Source organism: Corythoichthys intestinalis, chromosome 5, assembly GCF_030265065.1.
Source record: "Corythoichthys intestinalis isolate RoL2023-P3 chromosome 5, ASM3026506v1, whole genome shotgun sequence".
Taxonomy (NCBI): domain Eukaryota; kingdom Metazoa; phylum Chordata; class Actinopteri; order Syngnathiformes; family Syngnathidae; genus Corythoichthys; species Corythoichthys intestinalis.
Window position 1 is genome coordinate 61,715,841 of NC_080399.1, and position 22,999 is coordinate 61,738,839.

At 39.6% G+C, this 22,999-nt stretch overlaps 1 protein-coding gene across 2 annotated transcripts in view; it reads right to left on the reverse strand.

Annotated features, from left to right (window-relative positions):
- Window positions 1-22,542, reverse strand: part of pdf (peptide deformylase, mitochondrial) — a 34,817-nt gene extending 12,275 nt beyond the window's left edge. For both annotated transcript variants that reach the window (XM_057836446.1, XM_057836444.1), the window contains exon 1: window positions 22,409-22,542. The gene's annotated coding sequence lies outside the window, so the exon portion shown is untranslated. The remainder of the gene's footprint in view (window positions 1-22,408) is intronic.
- Window positions 22,543-22,999: the final 457 nt, after the last annotated feature.

Here is a 22,999-nt window from a genome sequence, read left to right on the forward strand (position 1 = left end):
AGCCTTTAAAGGTCTGTCCTGAGTAATCATCACACGCTAAATGTGAGTGTGTAGGTGCAGAGGTGCTGACACATTAGGCGGGTTATGTTTACAGTATGATTGGGCTGGAGACTTTCTTTCTGATCTGGCAACCCTTAGGTGCAGCGTCTCGTTGACTCCTGATCTCCTTGATGGCGCCTCGTGTGTGAGGGGTTTAAGACGAAGCGACCACTGCTTTAAAGCAACTACTCGCACTAAATTCATTTACCACTCAGGTTATTCTTTTGAGTTTATTGTGGATTGCCTTTTTTTTTTTGTCCTGCTCCTTTTCTGTTCTATACTTTTTTATATTAGAGCGCTACTTCGACATACGATCGCTTCGACACACAATCTTTTCTTTTTTTTTCTTTTTTTTTTTTTTTTTTTTTTTAAACCTGTCCTGTTCAGCTGTTTGACACAGAGAATGGAAGTCTAAGTGCCCGGATTCTGAACAGTTTTAATGTTTCACATTGAGAGTCTGACATACTCCCATTGTGATCATTCAAAATACCTTTTTATTATGACAAAGCAGCGAACAGGAAGGGATTATGGGGGGACAGAAGAAAAGAAATACAAGAGAAGAAAGAAAAGAAACACATACACAAACAACAACAAGAAATACATTGAACATCTAAACTAGTTACTAATATGCTGGTGCTATCGTCAGCGAGATGTATTTCCGGTTTACACCATGTGGGGGCCTATTGGCCAGTGAAAAGAGGAGAATGGGGGTGGGGGTGTCTATAAGACTATAAACTAAGTGATTGAAAGGGGTAGAGTGTACACAAATCAGTTCTGTGATCTAGAACCCAGTAATCGTGTGAATCTCTTATGAGTGAAAGCCCGTTGGCGACCAACCCTACGCCGCCGCATCGCCAATCCCGGCACCGGAACCCCCAACCCGAGCATGCCCTACCACATCCAGCAGCACGCAAGCCCCACCGGGCGCGCGACAGCCACGCAGACGGGCGGAGAGACCGCGCGGGCACCAACCCAGGGCCACGGCCCACACCCAGCCAGCCCGGGGAGGGAGGGCGGGCGGGGGGTCGGGGGGATCCATGCGCAGCCCATCCCTCCTCCAACCGCCCAGCAAAGGAGCCACCGTCACCCCCCCCCGGGACCCAGGGTGGTCCCCCGGGCCACCCGCGCGCCCATCAACCGGCCTTCAGGGATGGCAGGAGGGGACGCATCACCAACCCCACGCCTTCACCCACCCCCGCCCGCCCACCCGGACCACGAGCCACAGCCCCCCAACCGGCACGCCACGGGACCCCCAGCGGCCCACCAAGCCCCAGGCAAGGCAGGGTCCCCCGCCGGTGCAGGCGACACCCCGCTGATACACCGGCGCCCAGCCAGCGACCCGCGACGGAGCGCAGGGCGGACGCCCAGCCAGAGAGGAGAGGGGAAGGCGGAGGCAGGAGAACGCCCAGGGACTGCCATGGGGCGACGCAAGATCGGAGACCCGACCCCCCAACCCACTCCCGCGGCCGGCAGCCGAGGCAGAGGGGAGGCCACAGCCCGGGAGCCACGCCATATAAAAAAAGTGTGGGACCCACCTACCACCCTATTACTGTGGCTGCCAGGTTCCCGACTGGCAGCCATCACCCAGCACCGTGATGGGGGTGTGAGGGGAGGGTAGTGCAATGTATGCATTAAAATAGGAGAGCTTGGCTTGGGGCAGTGGGACCGCAGCATGGAGTTTCTGTCCAGCCGCCCGTCCCACCGCCCTTTGCCAGAGCTCTCCTGTGGAGTATGATGTGTGTGGTGCATTTAAAAAAGGTGCAGGGATGGCGGGGCCTGTGGTGAGGAGGCAGCCGTGAGCCCCCCCCCCCCCAGCAGGTCCCAACCATCCCACAACCTTGGTGTGTGGTGCATTAAAAACAGGGGGGAGTCGGGCTGGGACTGTAAAGCCCCGTCCCAACTCTCCCCGGAGAAATGTATGAGCATGTAAGTGCCAGGGTGAAAAATATTTACAGTGCCGAAGTGAGAAGTGCTTGAGTTAAGAGGCAGGCTCCCGCGGGCGTGGCCCCGTCCACCAGAACCATCGGCCCCAGGGCGGAAGAAGCGTCAGGGCCCCGATCAATCCCCGCCCCAGAACACCCACGGCGCCTCCGCGACCGCCCACCCCCCTCCCACCCACCGAGCACCCACCCCGCACCCCGAGCAGGCGCCACACCAAGCGCCGGCGACCAGGTGGCGTCCACCCCACCGGCAAGGGACAACAAGCCTCACCCTAGGCCCCGCGGGCCCCAAGAGGCCCCGCTAACGACCCCGCCGGCCGGGGGGCAGCCGCGGCCGCCGCGGCCCAGGGAGGCGGACAGGGCCGGAAACAGACCAAGGGGAGAGAAGCGCACCCCCCACAACCCACCCCCGGGCCAAGAGGGGCGCGCGGTATGGCACCAGAGGGCACCTCCCCGGCACCCGGTACAGGGAGACGCGGCTCCGGCCGGGCGGACCTGGGAGGGAACCATGGCTGCCGCATACACCCCCCGGCCCCCACCCCAACCCCAACCCGGCCGGCCGGGGAAGGGCCGCGGCCCCGGACCGGCACCCGCACGGCCCCCCCACCCGCCCACGACACCAGCGCGCGCCCGACGGGACCCCCCGCACAGCCAGACGCAACCGGACAAGCCCCGGCCGAAAATCCCGGGGGCCAAGACCGGCGGCGGGACGGCCCAGGGCAGGACGCCAACAAACTCCACCTGTAAAGCTGATAGAAGAAGAGGTTTATCAAACACCATTAGATGTATGCCAAGGACCAGTGAAGTGTATTATTTACGCATAGTTCCTTAATTGTTCCAAGTCTGATAAGTAATATATAGGGTGTTCCAAAAAAAGTTGCATATGATCCCCAGCAGCTGGAAACCAAATTGTCCATGAGTATCCTTGTAAAATAAGCCCATTGACCGACTAAACTGTGAAGGAAGAAAAATTATTTATTACATGCTGTTGGGAGTGTATAAAACAGTTCGGATTTAAACATGTCCAGTTTCCAGCTGCAGAAGGATGCATACAACTTCCCTGGACACCCCGCATACATCCATTTATGTATACAATTTTATTATTTTTGTGGCATTCCTTCGCAGGTGAGAGAGAATCCTTAGTCTATGTTCATCATTCTTGCGACTGTTTCCCACTGTTGTTCGTATTTGTCCATTTTATTTGTCTGTTTGGCAGATATTTTCTCTAATGTTATATATTCAATGATTAGATTTAGCCATTGGTTAATGCTAATGTTTTGTTTGTTTTTCCAATTCAACAATATTGTTTTTTTGGCTATCGTTAGACTTGCTAGTAGTGGACGGGTTTGATGGATAGAGATATTCACTGTATTCAGATCGCCAAGCAGACAAAGAGTTGGAGACAATGGAATCCTGCAGTTCAATAGGAAAGAGAGTTTCTTCGTTACCTGTGCCCAGAAATCTTGTATTGGTTTACATTGCCAAAGAGCATGAAAGTATGTATCTGAAATATCTTCGTTGCAGCTTATACATTTATCGGATTGGGAGAACCCCATTTTGTGCATTTTAGATTGAGTAATATGCCATCTGTGCAGTATTTTGAACTGTATAAGCTGAAGGTTCTTATTCTTTGTCATTATAAATGCATTTTTACAGATGTTGGACCAATAGTTATTATCTAATGTTACCGAAAGTTCGTTATTCCATTTTTCGATTGGTAGGCAAGTAGAGTTGTTACATGAGAGGGCTTTATATACTTTTGAAAGTATTTTTTTTTGTTGAGGATGTATATTTATTATTTTATTTACGAAAGGTGGTGGGTCTAACGTACCCGTTAGTGATGGAAATTTGCTTCTGATGGCTGCCCTGATTTTATTGTATTGAAGGAAATTGACCCCTTTGATCTGGAAATCTTGTACTATTTTTTCATATGACATGAATGTATTATCTTTAAACAAATGCTGTAACTGGTTTATTCCCGTATCATCCCATGTGCTGAAATAAATAGGAATTTTATTAACTACAAAGTCTGGGTTGTGCCAGATTGGTGAGAATTTACACGGGGCTTGTTGTGATTACGTAATTTCCATACCTCTCCACCAGGCTTTCAAGGTACATGCTATCATTGGGTTTTTGAAGCAGCTATGGTGCTTAATACTAGAGCTAATAAAGGGGAGGTTTGCCAATTGTATTTGGTTGCAGTCTGTTTGCTCTAATTCTAGCCATGACTGTTGTTCAGTGTTAAGATATAACCACCTAATAAGATATTGTATTTGATTTGCTATATAATAGTGTTGGAAATTAGGGGCCTCTAGACCCCCCTCTGGTTTATTTCTTTGCAATTTGGCAAGGCTAATTCGGTTTTTCTTGTTTTTAAAGTAGAATTTTGTGACGGCTGAGTCTAGGTCTTGAAACCATTTTTGAGTGGGTTTAAAGGGGATCATTGAGAACAAATAGTTTATTTGTGGTAATACTTTCATTTTGACTGTTGCTATCCGGCCCAAAAGTGAGATGGGTAGATTATTCCAGTGTGTCAAATCTTCACATATTTTTGCTAGGAGGGGTGTATGGTTTAGTTTAATTAATTCTGTAAGTTTTGGTGAAATGTTGATTCCAAGATACTTTATATTCCCTATTGGAATATTGTGATTTTGATTTGCAGGATTCCATGAGTTTGTTGATAAGGGCATTATAATTGATTTTGACCAATTTATAGCATAATCTGATATTTGTGAAAATGTCTTTATTAGTTCAAAAGTCTCATGTAGGGAGGATTCTGGTTTTTCTAGATATAGAAGTATATCGTCTGCGTATAAGTTAATTTTGTGTTCCGATGTGTGCGAGCAGATCCCTTTGATATTAGCGTTTTGTCTTATTGCAATTGCTAATGGTTCAATAAATAGAGCAAATAATAGGGGTGAGAGTGGACAGCCTTGTCGAGTTCCCCTTTGAAGACAGAAACTTTGTGAGATGACCCCGTTTGTATTTACAGTGGCTTTTGGGGCATTGTAGAATATTTTTATCCAGCGGATAAATGGCTCACCGAAGCCAAATTTTTCCAAAACTTTGAAGAGAAAAATCCAGTTGACTTTGTCAAATGCTTTTTCTGCGTCCAAAGAGAGGATAATTGCTTTCTGTTTATAATTCTGTGCAATATTAATAAGATTTAACACGCGTCTTATATTGTTTGTAGAGTTACGTCCTTTAATAAAGCCGGTCTGGTCTTTATGAATTATAGTGGGAAGAGTTTGTTCTAATCTAGTAGCTAAAGCCTTTGCAATAATTTTAATATCTGTATTCATTAAGGATATTGGTCTATAGTTTGCTGGTTGGGTTAGGTCTTTCCCTTCTTTTGGCAGTAGTTTGATTACTGCAGTGTTCATATTGTCTCTAATTTGACCCTTTGCACTGATTTCTTGGACCATTCTATAGAAAAGTGGTGCCAGCATATTCCAAAAGTGTTTAAAATATGATGTCAATAAGACTTCCGGTCGGGACACCGAAGTGATGGCAGCGTGTTAAGAGAAGCGCCCATTTGAACCGGAGAAATTTGGATCAAACCCCGAAATAAGATGAGTGAACATACCGATGAGAACATCTATAAAGACGGGGTAAGAAGACTGCACACTTACCAAAATTAAAAGAGTTGTGCGAAACAGCGGCTGAGGGGTAGACGCCACGCAAGAACACGGAAATTGACAACTTAGGCGGGCAGACGACTACTTCCCTCTCAATGGCAAATACAAGCAAAGGAAAGACCGACATGGATCCTATCCTCCGGGAGATAAGGGAATTCCGTCTCGAAAACAGAAAACAATTTGACGTGCTCAAAGAAGATATCTTGAAAGTAAACGTGAGGCTAGATGAAGCAGAAAATAGAATTGAAAGGACAGAGGAACGAGTTGGCAACGCCGAAACCGCTATAGCCGAGATGCTAAAGCTAAACACTGAACTGCTGAATAAATTGCTAGACCTGGATTGCCGATCTCGACGTGAGAACATCAGAATTTATGGCGTTCCGGAGGGCGCCGAAAATGATTCGCCTTCGATGAAGCAGTTCGTGGAACAAGTACTTCATAGCGGTCTCGGTTTGGCTGATAAGGAACTTGATTTGAACATCGAAAGGGCACATAGATCGCTGGGTCCGACACCACCGAAAGGAGTGCCCCCACGTTCAATCCTAGTCAAGTTTAAGAATTTCCTTACAAAAGAGACATTACTGCGCAGGGCTTGGCAAGGGAAGGGCTTTGTATGGAACAAAAATCACATCAACGTGGACCACGATTACCCACCAATGATTTTGAAGAAACGAAAAGAATATGCCGAGGTGCGCAAAGTTCTGAAGGAAGATCGCATCCCCTTTCAAACACTTTTTCCTGCGAGATTACGGGTGAGATTCAAGGAGGAGACCAAGATCTACGACACCATTGAAGAAGCGACTGACGACATGGCGAAGAGAGGTTACAATATCACAACAATCAGACCGCCGGGGACTACGTTGGAGCAGATTCAGCGGTTGCAGTGGACAAAAGCAGAGAGATTGACGACGAGGGATAACATCAATACAGGACGGGCGACGAGCTACAAGGAAAGACTTAGAGCATTTAGGAGAACACCATCGCCTTCATCTGAGAAATAACTCGTCGGAGGATTCTGTTTCGTTGGAACGGTCAAGATGGAAGGCGGGGAGGAGGAAAGAGCAAGTAGACATTAAAGAACTTCAAACCATGACACGATGGAACCCTCCCACCATACGCACGGGACCACATGCACACGTTCTTCAGGTACGCACGGGCACGCGACAGTATGGATGCACGCAAACGCCTAATATATAACCAGGGTGTGGGTGTAAAATTTAAAAATTTAAAAAAAAAAAAAAAAAAAAAAAAAAATTAAAAAATTAAATAAAACGTGTGTGTGTGGGTGTGTGATGTAACCGTCTTTATATGCATTTATGTATGTGAGTATATGTATGCACATATATATGTGTGTACGTATATATGCATGTATGTGTGTGTATGTATTTATATGAATATGCATGTAGTGGGGAGGGCAGGTATTTGACACGCTGCCAATGGGTTTTCCCATTGGCGGTGTGTCCGGTGCTTGTTCTCCCCACTGTAAGTGTGTGTGATTGTGTATATGTATATGTATGTATAGATATATTAGAATAGTAGTGGTATTAAATAATTAAGGTTCACCATGGGATACTACTTAAGGGACACGTTGCCGTTGCAAGAAAGGGCTTCTCCCTCCAGTCAAGGAGGTGAGACCATTCCCTTCGAGCCTATGGTAGAGGCTCATCAGGGTCAAGTTCAAAGACCCCTACATAGGAAGCCACAAAACTTGATTTGGGTTAAATTGTTAGATAGTTTGAGTTTGTTTACTGTTATGTTTGTTTGTTTTTCTCTCCCCTATGTTTTCAAGGGGAAATGGGAGCACACCAGGATGTTGAAGTGGTTTAGAGAAACAATTATACATGCAAGGTAATCTAATGAAAATTGCGTCATTTAATATAAACGGAGTACTCAACCCTATTAAAAGAGGGAAAATTTTGACAAAACTTAGAAAAGACAAAATACAAATAGCCTTTTTACAAGAAACACATCTTAGTGATCTAGAACATACTAAATTGAAAAAATCAGGCTATAAATATGTCTACTTTTCTTCTCATGAGTCAGGAAGGCGAAGGGGAGTAGCAATTCTTATTTCGGGAGCAATAAACTATGAACATGTGTCAGAAATAAAAGATAAAGAAGGGAGATATATTATGATAACAGGAAAAATAGAGGGTAAATTAACAAGTCTCTTTAATGTATATGTTCCCCCTGGCAGTGATTGGTCATTATACAAACATGTATTTGAATTGATGATAACAAAAAGTCAAGGGTCTATGATATGTGGAGGGGATTTCAACATAAGATTAAATCCAAAATTAGACACCTCAAATGGTAAATCGGACACAAAACATATTACAAAAAAACTTACAATCTACATGACAGAAATGGGAATAATGGATGTATGGAGAGAACTGAATCCGGCAGGCAGAGACTATTCACACTATTCGTCAGCACATAGGGTTTACTCTCGGATTGACTATTTTTTCGTGTTTAAAGAAGATCTACAGAGAGTAAAAGATTGTATAATTGGCCCATGCACAATATCAGATCACGGGCATATCTACATGTCGATCCAGTTAAGTAACAGGTTTAAAACAACATCATGGAGACTAAATTCTAACATTCTGAATAACATAAATATTAAACAAAAATTGAAAAATGAAATCGAACGATATATCGAACAAAATGATAACGGCGAGGTAACACCACCCATAATGTGGGACGCGTTAAAGGCTGTCATTCGGGGTCAGATAATAGCCATCTCTACCTATGAGGAAAAACTCAGACAACAAAAACTTAAAACCTTGGAGGAAAAGTTGAAAGATCTCCAAAAAGCACATTCAAGAACAATAAAAGATGAAACTGCATCAGAAATCAAAACCGTAAACAAAGAACTAGATGAATTGAACACACAAGAAACTCAGAAAAAAATCCTCTTTACAAAGCAACAGCATTATGTGGTGGGAGGGAAGTCAACGAAACTCTTATCATACCTACTTAGAAAACAGCAAGCTGAGAGAACTATTTATAAAATAAAAAACCCCAAAACCAACGAAATAGAAAGTAACCTGGGAAAAATACAAAGATGTTTTCGGAAATACTATGAAGAACTATATTCTCAACCACAATTAAATAATAATACACAGATCAAAGAACTTCTAGCTCACCTTCAACTACCACAACTAACAGAGGAACAAAATGACAAAATAATAGCTAAAATAACAAAAGATGAATTAAGACTAGCGATCGGGAAACTAAAGACAGCTAAATCACCAGGGGCTGATGGTTTCAGTTCAGAGTGGTATAAAACAATGCAGGAACAATTAATTCCACCATTACTGAAAACATATAATTGGGTTCTAGAAAGGAAAATAGCCCCACCCTCCTGGAAAGATGCAATAATCACAATAATACCAAAAGAGGGAAAAGATAGCCTCGAATGTGGTAATTACCGACCGATTAGCCTCCTAAATGTCGATTATAAATTATTCACCTCCATAATCTCTAACAGATTAAAATCAGTACTACCAGATCTGATACACATGGATCAAACGGGCTTCATAAGACAAAGACAAACACAGGATAACATTAGGAAGATAATACACGTGATAAAACAAGTAATGGGAGAAAAAGAGGAGATGTTGATGTTAAGCCTAGACGCTGAAAAGGCATTTGATTCGGTGAGATGGACATTCCTCTATGAAGTACTCGGAAAATTTGGCTTCCACCCATCAGTGATAGAAATTTTGGCAGCGTTGTATAAAAACCCACTAGCAAGAATTAAACTTAATGGGGAACTGAGTGAGCCTTTTAAACTGGAAAGGGGAACAAGACAGGGCTGCTGCCTGTCACCACTCCTTTTCGCCATATTCATAGAACCCTTGGGCCAATTGATCAGACAAAGGCTAGACATAAAGGGTATAATCATGAGACCAGGGGAACAAAAATTGGCATTATTTGCAGATGACCTATTGCTGACCATAGCACAACCAACACAGACATTACCCAAATTAATGAATATGTTAGAGGAATATGGCAGGCTATCGGGATATAAAATTAACATACATAAAACACAAGCCCTGACATTCAACTATGATCCTCCACCACAGATCAGGACAACGTACGAATGGAACTGGGAGGCGGGTTCAATTAAGTATCTTGGGGTTCAGATACCTAAAGATTTGACAAAGTTATTCGAATTTAACTATAATCCTTTAAATTTAAAATTAAAAGCAGATCTGCAAAGATGGAATGTTATACCCTCCCTTAGTCTGAGTTCTAAGATTGAATCAATTAAGATGAACATACTTCCACGACTGCTTTACCTCTTCCAATGTCTACCTGTTAAGATACCATCGAAACAATTTTTGGAATGGGAGAGATTAATTTTGAGATATATCTGGCAAGGAAAACGGGCTAGAATTAAATTCAAAACACTGCAACTGAGCAAAAACAAGGGTGGAATGGGACTTCCAAACCTACAAGAATATTACTACGCAGCCCAGCTAAGACCTTTGATTTGTTTATGTTCCTCAACATACAGTGCGGGTTGGAAAGAAATTGAATGTTCTAATCTCCAGGGAATGCCAATGTCTGCTTTGATGGCTGATAATGTACTGTGGCATCGTTTGAACATTGCAGATGGCAACATAACTCATCACTTGTTGCAGGTCTGGCAGGAGGTATGCAAAAAACTTAAAATTGAGAACTCACTCAAAAGGTTGAGATGGTGTGCCCTCGACACAGAATTCACACCAAACAAAACAGATAATAGGTTTAAAAAGTGGATTTCAAAAGGCCTGACCTCATATCAATCATTCACACAAGACAGTAAATTTCAGGACTTTGAAACCCTGATATCTAAAAATGGCCTAGAAAAAGACGATTTTTATAGATACCTGCAAGTTAGACACTATTTTCACCATAACATATTAAAAAATATAAATAGACATGAAAATTTGGTCCTACAAGAAATTGTAAACCTTCTTGAGTCCAAAACCTGCAATAAAATTATTTCCAAATTGCATAAAATTATTAGACTAACCAAGATGGAGAACACTCAGTATATAAAACAAAAATGGGAAGGGGAGGGAAATATGCGACTAGACGAAAAAAGCTGGGAGAACATGTGCCAACTGCAATGGACTATAACGAGCTCAAATATATGGCGTGAATTCTGCTGGAAAAACATCATGAGGTACTTTATAACCCCGATCCAAAAACGACACCTGGGTAAAGGAGATGCCTGCTGGAGAGACTGTGGAACAAATGGAGCGGACCATTCACACATATTTTGGAAATGCAATGTTATTAAACCATACTGGACTGAGATTCACACACACTTGGAGAATATTTTCGGGCAACATATCCCTTTTAAATGTGAATATCTGTATTTGGGTGATTTGAAACTGAATAAGCTGAAAGTCAATGATAAAAAACTGTTCAATATTTTATTAGCAGCCACCAAGAAATCTATTACCAGGAAATGGCTCAAGAAACAATCACCAACCATTGAGGAATGGATAGATATTATACATGAAATTTACATTATGGAGAAGCTGTCATTTTCACTTACATTGCAGATGGATAGATTTTACTTGATATGGTCCAAATGGACTGAGTACGTGAAACCAGTTAGAATGGATTTCAATTGACGCTCAAACAAAAAAGTACATCCCTATCTTGCTGGGTAAGAAAACAATTCCTGATGTGCTCCCAAATTCTTTATTTATTAATTAATTAATTTTTTTCTGTTGTTTTTTTTTTTTTTTGTTTTGTTTTTTTTTGTTGTTGTTGTTGTTTTTTTTTTTCAAGTTATTGTGTTATTTTTTTCTCGTTTCCTTTAAGAGGAAAAGCAATGAATCGAGAAATGGACGATCTTTATTCACTATTGTAAGTACAAAGTACTGTGTATTATTTGTGAGTCGGAAAAAAAATAAAAACTTAAATTATAAAAAAAAAAACAGCAATAACCCAAAAAAAAAAAAAAAAATAAAATAAAATAAAATAAAATAAAATATGATGTCGAGAACCCGTCGGGCCCCGGTGCGCGACCAGTTGGCATGTCCTTTACGGCATTCCATAATTCAGCGGGGGTAAGTGGGGTATCTAGCAATTGTTGGCTTTCCAAAGTTATTTGGGGGATGTCAAGATTGTTAACGAATAGGTCAATGTCTTCATTATGATCAATTGTCACCGAGTATAAGTTTTTGTAGTAGCTATAGAAAGTTTCGTTAATTTTTTCTGGTGATTGTGTTATTACGCCGGTTGAATCTTGTATTGTTGTAATTAATGTTTTTTCTTTGTTACGTTCGAGTTGGTTTGCTAAATATTTCCCGGATTTGTTATTATGCTCAAAGTTGGTATATCGTAGTTGTTGTAACAGAAACTGAGTTTTTTTAGACAGAATACTATTGAGCCGTTCTTTGGCGCTGAAAAGTTCTTTTGTGGTATTGTCTGTGGGATTATTGGCGAATTCCTCCGTCAGTTGTTTGATTTTTATTTCTAATTCGTTTTCCAACTTCTGTTCTTGTTTTTTTTTTTATGATTAATATGAGATAATCTTGCCTCGGATTACGCATTTTCCTGTTTCCCAAAGCAATGATGGTGAGATGTTTGGGGAATCGTTAAGTTCCATAAAGTCTTTCCATTCTTTCTTAACGAATGTATCAAATGCTGGGTCATCTAATAAGGAATCATTACAGCGCCAGGTTGCGTGGGGTGTCGTGCGGGAGTCAATTTTCAGGGCTAAAGAAATTGGTGCATGATCACTGATGATTATTGGATGTATTCTTGGCGAAATATTATTAATAGCGGAATTATTCGCTAGAAAAAAATCTATTCTTGAACATGAACCATGGGCTAGGGATTGAAAGGTATATTCCCTTTTTGTTAAATGTTTTGCTCTCCAGACGTCACTTAAGCCGAAATCGTCCATATATTTCCTAATGGTTCTTGCAGTTTGTGACTGTTTAGTGAGTTTAAAATTGGAGCTATCTATACTTGGATCAAGAGTTGTGTTAAAGTCCCCTCCTATAATAATTGTTGAGTTCTCTGACATGTCACTCAGTTTACCAAAGATATTGTGGAAGAACTGTGTGTCCTCGTTGTTTGGGGCATATATGTTCACTAATGTGAACAGTTTATTACTTATGGTGGCTTGTACTATTATGAATCTACCTTCCGGGTCTGCAATTGCACTATTTAATGTGAACGAGATTCTTTTATTTATTAATATTGATACTCCTCTTTGTCTGCTGTTATAGCTGGCTGAATACATCAAGTTAAAATTTGAGTGTTTAAAATATTTCTCTTCGGATTTGGCTAGATGTGACTCTTGCATAAAGAAGAGGTCTGCCTTTAATTTGGTGATGTATTCCATAATTTTAGTTCTCTTTGCCTGCGATCGGAAGCCATTCACATTAAATGAAACAAAATTTATATACGTCATATGCGGATATTTATAAGTATCTTAAGGAAAGTAATGATCTCAGGATGTGTGTTATAATATTCGGTCCTGAATGTCAACAACCATTCACATTCATTAGAAGCCATACGAGTATGTAATAAATCAAATTCTAATAAAACTGAGTGCAATTTTTTGTAAACCTCTTGGCATAATTCACACAACATTAAGACGTTGTTAGAAGGATTAAATACGTGAGTAGCATCAACACAAAACATTACAATTTTAAAGCGTGTACTTAGTGTGTGTTTGAAAACAGCGGTGTGGAAAAGGTGAGACAAATAACCCAGAAAAAGAAGAAAAGATATGAGCGCCAGTATAGAAATGTGTAGTGTGAGACATGCGTGACTCTTCTAGACTAAGTGATTATCATGCAACCCTGATCTGTACGTGTGCATTGTTGAAATCAAATCTACTTAATACGGCATTGTGTACATATTGGAAGTGTTTAGGAAGTACAGACAAAGTGATTATCATGCAATCCTAATCTACACATGTGCCTTGCTCAAACAAAAAACAACTTAATTCGGCATTATATACGAACTGGAAGTGTTTCGAAGGTACAGACAAAATAGTTATCATGCAGCCCTATTCTACATATGTGCCTTAATCAACCCAAAACAATTTAATTCAGCATTATATGCATACTGGAAGTGTTTAGGAATAGCAGACTAAGTATTAAGGCTCCCTAATCTATACATATGTCTTGCTTAAATCAAGACAGCTACATTCAGCATTGTATGCATAATAGAAATATTTAGGCATTACTTATCGGTCAGAATAGCCATGGGGTGAGCACTTTGTCTCGGTATAGTTGACCATCAATGAAAAGTTTGTCAAACGTGATAATTGCACGTTTGCCCTCTGCTCTGGACCGCTTCAGAATTGGATAGAGGATTTTCCGTCTTTCGTTGATCTCGCGCGGGAAATGATCATTCATGCCGAATCTTGTTCCTTGTAATTCTCTTCCTTTGGATTTCACCAGTACTTTCTGCTGGTAGAACTCGAACTTGGCGATTATTGGACGCGGACCGCTTCCTCTTGGCTTCCCAAGACGGTGTACCCTCGCAAACTTGATCGAATCCACCATTTCCTTGGGCAGCTTGAGAGATGTTGCCATAAATGACTTAACGAGGGCTTCTGGTTTCTCTACCGTTTTTTCTTCGATGCCAGAGAAAATTAAATTGTCCCTCATGCTCCTTGATTGAAGGTCCAAAATAGATTCTTTCATTATCTTATTCTCTTTTTTCAGGGATTCTAATAGACCTGTCGTCGACTCGAAGGCGCCTTTAAGGATATCGTTTTGCGACTTGAGATATACTACCTCCTGCTGAGTAAACACGAGGCTTTCTTTTAACTCTTTAATCTCGGCTTGAAGGATTTCTAATGCTATCGATATTTTCTTATCGATTGATCCAATTCCCTCGCTAAGTGACTTTGTGTATTCGGGTGGGCTTGCTAACAACAGATCTTCGGTCGATGTAGCCGAATCAATAGAATCTGCCTTTTTACGCTTCGCCGGGAGATCACTGCGTTGACTGGATGTTGCCATGGCGTTTCCTTGATGTGTGGCGGAATCGGAGAAAAAAGGTAAATCACGATCGTGTATAATTTTTGGGAAAAATTAGTTGAAGTCTTCTTGAGCAAAGTTACTTGCTAGCCTAGCCAGTTGATTGCGTCATGCGTCTACGGAGTCTCGCGAGAGTAACGACGTCACAGCATACTGCTCTCCCTCCCCCACACAATCTTTTCGACATCCGACGTAAAATTTGACTCGCCATTTGTTTCTACATCCGACGACGTACTCTAAATACGATGATCTATGACAGCACCGCAGTTTCTTTGTTTTCCGGCAAGACATGCATGGCGATTTTCTGGTGAAAGGAATGAACATGGGTTCCAACAATGCTAATGCAGGTGGTGAAAAAAAGGTGATGTTTACCGTTACCATTGACATAAAGATACATATGATGGAAAAATATGAGCACAGGGTGCTCGTGGGTCCGTGATATAGCTCGCTCAACAACACAGCCGTAGACGGTCTATGGCGGTCCTCCTTCGTTCGCCAGTTAAGGTGGCAATTATTATTGTGGTAACATCGCCAAAGAAATAGCCAGCTTCGTCAGGTTTCTAATCATTTATTCCATCAACTTGTGCCTAGTGTCCCCAGCAGCAAGTAAACAAAGTGAAAGTGAAACTAAAAAGGCTCATTCTATCAAGTCAACCACACAAACACATTTGCTACATTAGAACCCGGTTTGTTACATTATTAAAGGTATTATTGTTATTATACTATTATTCCGATTTTTATTCATAATGTCTTTGTTTTGCTCTTTGTAATTAATATTTGCAATAGTAACATCAATTTTTGGGGAGAATTTAGTGTAGGTTTTCGGGCTGTGGAACGAATTAATGGAATTATAATGTATTCTTATGGGAAAATCCTGCTCGACATACGGCCATTTCAGCTTACAAACAAGGTCCTGGAACGAATTAACTTGTAGAAGTACCACTGTACTTGGTTGTGTACAGGTATACTTACAGCTGAGAAATGTTTACCATTCTATCGGTATGTTAAAGTTTTAACCCTTAAATACCTGCAACATGAAGCAATTATCAGAGAATCCCAAAATTTGAAAAATATGGTCCTAATGAAACCTTTTTTCAAATTTGTAAAAAGAAAAGTCAAAATGAATATATGTAATAAGCGCTCTAATATCTATAATCCTTGATAAATCCTGTTTTTTTTTTTTTAATTCTCATGGAACCTGCAGAAGCATCCATTATTTATTTTTTTTTCCAAAAGAAATGTCAAAATTCTGAATTAGTCTCAAAATCATGGAATTTTAGGTGTATTAAATGTGATACATTTAGTAATAAAGGGCTAATATATACATTTATACAATGAGTGTTTTAATTGCCTTTCATGACCAAAGTGCTTTGGAAAAAAAGTACATCATCTTACAATATCGGCTGCAAACATTGGCTATTCGCCGGTTTTATAAATTTTATTATTATTATTTTTAATAGGTATCTTACGGAAGCGTATTGCATTCACTTGGAAAAATAAAAAAATGGGAGGCTGTTTTTTGAATTATTTTTTTTTCTACCCTCCGTTTTTCTAATTAATTTATTTTTGGGTTTGTTTTTTGAATTAATTTTTTTCCTCAACATTGTTTTTCTAATTAATTTATTTTTGGGTTTGTTTTTTGAATTAATTTTTTTTCCAACCTTGTTTTTCAAAAGAATTTATTTTCGGGTTTGTTTTTTGAATTAATTTTTCCCCCTCAACATCGTTTTTCTAATTAATTTATTTTTGGGTTTGTTTTTTGAATTAATTTTTTTTCCAACCTTGTTTTTCAAAATAATTTATTTTCGGGTTTGTTTTTTGAATTAATTTTTTTTTCCAACTTTGTTTTTCTAATTAATTTATTTTTGTGTTTGTTTTTTTGAATTAATTTTTTTTCCAACCTTGTTTTTCAAAATAATTTATTTCTGGGTTTGTTTTTTGAATTAATTTTTTTCCCGAGCTTGGTTACCGTGGAAAAAGTCTCGCGACACCTTCAAGCGGCCGTTTTTCAAATACTGTAAATATTTTTTCCTGAGCTTGCTAAAGCTAATGCTAAAAAAAAAAAAAAATCTATTCAAAATTCAAGCACTCGTGAGTTATCGAGGTACTTGGAAGTCTCGCGCGAACTGCGTCCTGCAAGACAAGTTCAAGACTGGCGGACAGTGGGACACCTCTCGCGTACACCCCAAACTACTTATGACGGTCACACTACTGGCTCAATTAAGGTAAAATATCGATATGAGTTATTCTTATTCTGTCCTAGTTGTAACGTAACCAGCTAGGAGCTGCAATTGGATGTAAACTGCTCGAAGCGTCCCCGTTTTTTTTAGAACATCAAACTTCTTCTGTCCGAGTAACATAACCGAATGCTTACAGCAGCGGTTTTCCACACGTAAAGTGGGTTCCCAAATCGCTGTATAATTCTCTTAATACTTTTGTATTGTTATCCACGTGTGTAGTTCATTGGAGTGGCTGCATTCTTTTTCGAAGAATATACTTTTGCACAAACGTGAGGCATCTCCTCTTCTACTGGATATATTGATGTGTCCCGCTAGCTTAATGCAAACTTACAATGGAATACGCTATTCAGGCGCTAGCAAATGGCATTGATTCGCCTTATTTAACTCAAAAAAAATAATTTACACACACAAATGCCAACACGTTTCTTGTCAAATAAAAATTTTGAATTCAGGAAGCAAATTCGCCTTTTATTGCATATTTATAAGTACGAGCAAAGTTATACTGGAGTGCTTAAACGCATCAAAATATTTTTCCACAGATGTCTTTAATTTGTGAATTTTTCTCTTGTGTTGTGTCCATTTTATTTTACAAAGAACTGCAGGAAGTTCTTCACCGCTGGAACAATCAGAATTTGACCAAGCAGGAATGCTGTACTTCCAGCTGGGAATCTAGTACCTCCATTACCCCATCGTTTTGGTGCCTAAGAGTATCTAAAAGAGGAATCTCATATAAAGATAACCTACAGAGAAGATTGTCTGCAGAGAGGACCCTATCCCTGTGATGAATTTTTTTTTCTCTCGATTTGTTGCCTTGCCATGACAAAAAATGGTCTTCATCCACTCACTTTTCCAGAGGAAGCCATTGACCTTATGTTTTTACATTCTTACATACCATCTCTGATCAGTGTAATAAACTGCACAAGCTATAGGTTGTCTTAATGTACATCTGCTGACAGTGCAATAACTATGGAAAAATTACAGCAGTGCCCTTAATCGTATGTTGACTGAAACATTTACTGTCAACTTGTTTTCTTTAAATTGCAGCTAAACAATTAATAGTAACAATGATTTTTGAATACTAATATTTTATCAAGCAGTTTCTCAATCAAATACAAATTAATCTATATATTACACATTGTATTGTAATACATATGTAAACTATTTCTAAATTTAATAGCAAATGGCAAATAAAAACTGTGAAACTTGGTATTATCATTATTTCACACATTGTAGACTGCTAACATGCAAGAACTGGCAGAAATATTCATAAGTTTGCCTCATTGGCTCAACTGACAGTGACAGTACAGAGAAATGCATCATGCAGAGCAGTATTGAACTACCTGACTCAGCAGTAAAGACACGATCAGTTGGCAAAAATTAATGTACCTTTTGAAAAAGAAAAACATTTACAAACACTTGGAATTAATTTCACATGAGGTAGAACTTCCAATAATAAAATTTATTAGAGGACCGGGTTAGATGGAGACAACTGATTCATTGTGGGCACCCCTAAAGGGAAAAGCCGAAAGGAAAAGAACAGAGAAATACACCAAAGTATTTATTCACTACTTTCTCAACTCCACAACAAATGTTCATGCAATGTATTTTGCCTGAATGTTGCTGGGCAATAAAGCAGTGAATGATGCCTGCGTGCCCACCAACGTTTAATGGATTGCCCTCAAACCTTGATCAGAATCTTTGTTGCACCCCCCCCACCCCCCCAACTTTAGGGAACAGGGAATGTCTTTGAATCATCTCCACCAGGCTGGAATATATGACGACAGCAGCAGCATCTAATTGTCCATTTATTGTGCTTTCAGTCTATAACAAAAATAAAAAAGTATGCATTAGACATACACAAGCTCAATTTAAGGGAGTAAAATGTGAACATTTCTTAATAAACAGTTATATATATTACAATAGAAAAGATCAGCTTATATTTAATATGCCATGCAGTAGGGTTGTCAAAATACAAACATTTTCAGCTCTATATCCTTAAAAAATGATACATTAAAAAGCCGGAATTCTTTTTACTAATAAGAAAAAAATTCAATTGCTATTAAGAGTAGTGCAAATCATTTCCGCATGACAACAAATGCAAAAACGAGTAAAACAAATGTCCCCAATGAGACAATATTTTAGGGTCAATGCTGTGCAATACACTCAAATGTTAACTGGCTGAAAAAAAAAACATTGGAAAAATTAACCAAACCGTTCATATTTTGTTAAAACTATATGACAATAAAACAAGTTGCCAACCAGTTAACATCAGAACATACACATTGCAATGCGGTATTAGCAGCAGCAACTGTTGAAAACTATCCAGCTATTGATAGGCTGAATATTAGGCTGAATATCGTACTTTTGTGATCAAATATCGTAACAGTATACAAAATTTCCAAAACAATACGTTGACACTTTTTCATATTTTTGACAAACCTACCCTGGAATTTTTCTTTTGACTTATGCAATCCTGTAGCTGTCCTCCGAAACACATCTTCTGCGTAGAACATCAGCAGCAGTTGTCATTGCAATGCTGGCATGGCAAATGAGAGAAAAAGGAGGAATACAATCATTAAACTGTCAACCTACCGAGAAAATGTGCTTATTCAAATTACTGCCAAAATTGGTTTGGTTGGTGTCCTTCTGTGCTGTAACCTGGGCAACTCATCATTGTGCACGAATATATAGTAAGTTACTGTGTGTACCGGTAGTATTATTTAATTGCTTACATGTCCCATGATAAACATGAATTTATTGCTGTAAAATACGTTTTGGGCTTTGTTTTTCCTGTGCCAAGAAAATTCGTGTCTAGTAAGCCAACAAAAACATAAAACAGTCCGGTCACTCAAATAAATAACGCAAATCCATCCATTCTTTTTCTACATAGTTTATTTCTCCCAATCTCCCAAAAGGTTCAAACACATCAACATACCAGTCGTCGGAGAAACCTCATACTTGTGCAATCGTGTTTTCACTGTAAAGAAGGCAGCCAGTTCAATGGACGACACATGTCCACGTGGCGTGGATAATATCTATTTTACACAAATACAGTACTGTATTACGGTATAGGCAATGGCATTATAAAACCATTCCATTTTATGTGTGGAAAGGCGCTGTAATAAGTATTCGGGTATGTTACTTTGACCGACGAAGTTTGCTAGTCTAAAAAACGAATGCACTTCGAACAGTTTCCAGCCAATCGCATATCTTAGTCCGTAACTCTTTAATTTACCTACTACTGCTGCATCAGAATATAAAGGCTTAACACAGAAGGACAGTTTTAGCATGACTCATATTGATGACTTACCTTAATTGAACGAAAATAGAAGACGTTTGAAGGTGTAGGCGACAGGTGTCCTCCAGACTCCTCTCTCCAGTCTTGAACTTGCAGGTCGCAGTTCGCGCGAGACTTCCAAGTAGCTCGATAACTCACGAGTGCTTGAATTTTGAATAATTTTTTTTTTTTAGCATTAGCATTAGCAAGCTCAGGAAAAAATATTTACAGTGGTACCTCTACATACGATCACTTCGACACACGATCTTTTCGACATCCGACGTAAAATTTGAGCCGCCATTTGTTTCTACATCCGACGAGTTGCTCGAAATACGACGACATGACAGCACTGCAAACGAACGCACGGTGGATTTTCTTGTGTGAGAAATCAACACAGTTTTCAAAAAAAGTTGATACAGTTGGAGAAACAAGGAAAAAAGTGATGCTTACCTTTGAAATGAAGATGCAAGTTATAGAAAAATATGAGCTTGGGGTGCGCGTCCCTGAACTGGCTCAACAATACAGCTCCATGGTCCTCTTCCGACCACCGTTCGCCACTATTTATAAGTTAAGGTGACAATTATTATTGTGGTAACATTGCCAAGGAAATCGCCAGCTTCGTCACGTTTTTATCATTTATTTAAGAACTTATCCAACACAAAACGCCCATTGTCTTAAGCAGTTGACCGCTCTCAAGAAAACGAAAGTATTATCTCTACCGCACCGACCTATCTCACTGAGACGTCACCTTCGCGGTGCGTTCAGGGACAGTAAAAAGTGTCCGCCATATTAGAATCCGATTCGTTACATTATTTACAGGAATAATTATTAATTATTCTTCTTATTATTATATTATTCTGAATTATTTATTAATAACTTATTTGTTTTTCTATGTTTAATTGCCATTTGTAACAGTGCCAGCAGTATTTATTAAGAATTTAGTGTATGTTTTTAGGCTTTGGAACGAATTAATGGAATTATAATGTATTCCTATGGGAAAATCCTGCTCGACATACGACCATTTCGACTTACAAACAAGGTCCTGGAACGAATTAAATTCGTATGTAGAGGTACCACTGTATTTGAAAAACGGCCGCTTGAAGGTGTCGCGAGACGTGTCGTCCAGTATTGGACTTGCAGGATGCAGTTCGCGCGAGACTTCCAAGTGCTTGAATTTTGAATAAATATTTTTTCCTCGGTAGCCAAGCTCAGGAAAAAAAAATTAATTCAGAAAACAAACCCAAAAATAAATTACTTTGAAAAACGAAGTTGGGGGAAAAAAATAATTCAAAAAACAAACCCCAAAATAAATTATTTTGAAAAACGAAGTTGAAAAAAAAAATAATTCAAAAAACAAACCCAAAAATAAATTAATTAGAAAAACGGAGGGTTGAAAAAATATTAATTAAAAAAACAGCCCCAAAAATAAATTACTCAGAAAAACGCAGGGTTGAAAAAAAATTAATTCAAAAAACAGCCTCCCATTTTTTTATTTTTCAAGTGAATGCAATACGCTTCCGTAGTATCTCACATCATCCTTTGAAAATCCTTTATTGGTCAACCTATAGCTCGAACCCCTTCACAGTACTTGTATTTACCTTTCTGAATGAATTATTATGAAGTGAAATATGAAATATATTAAATTGACACGTGAAATACATGTATCCTGTTAAAAGGGGCAGAAATTTGCAAATTTATTATTCTATTTGCTTTTTTTGGATTGAATATCACATTTTTATGTAAACCTTTCCTGCCTTTACCGTTATGTATTGAAATGTATTTAACAAATGCAAAACAGCTAAGCCAAATCGAGTTAAGGAAAGATAAATGTAAACGATGTAATTTAGAGACCTATTAGTTAGTATGAGACCCTCGATTACAAAAAACAAACAAACAAACAAACAAAACCTACTCCATGTTGCAAAATGGGGGAAATAAACAAATACTGTATTTACGTTAATTTGACGTCATCGTTTTTTGACATGAGGTCACCCTGGTTCACTTCGGTGGCAGAACACCGGGGCTGTAGTATTTTAGCAGTGCTCGCGCTATATTTTCCTTTTAAATACTTTTTAAATTCCCAAACGTGTATGCTGTCCATACGCTAGACAACGAGGTTTCAAACAGTGAAAATTGTTCTCTATCACCAATCCGTCATCGAGTCGGGTGACTTTGCATTGCACAATTGCTTAAAAACAATTAGCATTAGAGCTGTTTCTTGTCAGATCAAGGGCTGCTTATCAATAAGCGTTCTTACGTTGTCGTGGCTCTCTTCAGCGTCAGACCAAGTACTGTCGCAATTCTACAGAAGTATCTGGCCAAGTCGCTAGTCGGGTCGAACTAACCAAGCTGTTCTGTGTTCTGCCAGGCAATAGTTAGCCATAGATATTGTTAATGTAAGGCTAGATATCTTTTGGCGCAGTCGGCGGCGTATGCAACTGTCTGACATTTTGCAGCAGAGATTTGAGTGGAGTTATTTTTTTTTCAACCAAAACTACCTGAATTGTTATCGGATTTACACACAGTTAGGGTTATTACAAGGGCCTGATTATGGAGGGTCTGTGCACTGGGCTCAGTATTTTAAAAGGCTCGGGGTTTGAAAAAAAAATGCATTTGGCGGCCAGCGAGTTGGTAAAATTTGGGCTACTTTGACAAAATTAAGCGGCTTTGGAAGGAACCGTTTTGATTAATTTAACTGTTAAACTTGGATCTCTACATCTTTTAAGTTCCGCTACATTGCTTTGACAGCAATATTTGCAGCAGTCTATTTTAGCGCCTGAGCCTCACATTTGTAGGTACATAGTCAAATTTAACCAAATTCTAAAAATGACATATCATTAAACTGTGT